Below are 1,461 nucleotides of genomic sequence, written 5' to 3' on the forward strand. Positions count from 1 at the left end.
AAGAGCACGGATGATGCTCCGGACACTTTAGGCTGCCTCTCTGCACTATAGCGAGGAAATGGATTCCTCCGCATAGGGCTGCTCCCCAGTTCCAACCGTAAATTTTCAAAAGAACTTCCCGACAAGTAACCGGCTTGCTGAGTACTTAATACTGCGCTAAAAGAATAAAGGAGTTTTCTCTCTCTCCTCTCCTATATGAGGGACCCCGCTGAGGTAGCGCAGTGGTTACGGCGCTCGACTACTGTGCCCAAGGATGCAGGATCGAATACCGGCCTCGGCGACCGGTTTTCGATGGAGGCGAAAAGGAAGGCGCCCGTGTGCTGTGCGATGTCAGTGCAGGTTAAAGAACCTTAAGTGGTCGAAATTTTCGGAGTCCTCTACTATGGCGTCATTCATAGCCTGAGTCGCTTTGGGACGTTAAACCCCACAAACCAAACCGAATCCAATACGACAGCGCAAACCCACTATAGCATTCGGCTGGTGTAAAAACAGTGCTGCTGCCTCTCGGTATCTCTAGACTGTCGAGAGACAAGCGAAATGGTAAGGAAAGGCAGTAACAGAAGAACCGCTGCAATGTTCGGTGTTTGCGGGGACTATATAAGTGGTTGAAGCCAGTGTTCGGCAACTGTCAAGCGCCAGATCGTTCCAGAGACCAGAACTATACTACTCACTCCTGCAGAGGTTTAGCAGCTATAGCTGCACACGCAAGTCCAGCGGATGCAAGTGCTCCGGTATTAACATCGTAGACCGTCGTCACTGAAAACACTTTACCAACCGTTGACGCCACAAAATTGCAAGAAAAATGATACAGCTAGATAGTGGTCTGGAGACTACGATGTTTTTAACATGAGCTAGAAAAACATATCATCGCTCCTCTATTGGCGAGGACTAAGAAATACGTACGATAGTTATGGCAACAGTTGAGACGCAAGCGATGAAGTTGGCACGTGAAATGTTGGAGGAAAATAAAGAAGCAATCTATTCTAAAGAAATCTGTCCAGTAGTGGGCTGCCGTAAGAAGGAAGGAAGTAAAACTTCATTATTGAAAAAAAAAATAAAAAAAAAACCGGTAGGGTTTGGGAAGGGGGTCAGCTCGTGCCTCCGGGACGATGAAGATCCCGGGGTCGGTGTAATGATTGCCTATATCCAACGTTGAGGTGCCAGTGAACATATATTTTATGCCTCACCAAGCGTCTAACCTGAAGACCAGTCGTGATTGCGTCAGAAGGTTCATCCAGACTTCTAGAAGTTATCGACTATGCACACGAATTCCATGTAGTTATCTCAATCATGGAGCATAAATTATATAAAACAACAGTGTCCGAAACTCTGGCACAATTTGTAAGAATCTATTTTGTGTATCATAACTTAGCTATGCTTTTAAGTGATAGCTTATACACCTTGTTCGGCTGAAAGGCCGTCGGCGTCTTAGTTGTAAGAGTGGTGGGCACTGCGTGTAGG

This window comes from Amblyomma maculatum, chromosome 2 (assembly GCF_055883805.1).
Source record: "Amblyomma maculatum isolate TAMU_Amacu chromosome 2, ASM5588380v1, whole genome shotgun sequence".
Classification (NCBI taxonomy): domain Eukaryota; kingdom Metazoa; phylum Arthropoda; class Arachnida; order Ixodida; family Ixodidae; genus Amblyomma; species Amblyomma maculatum.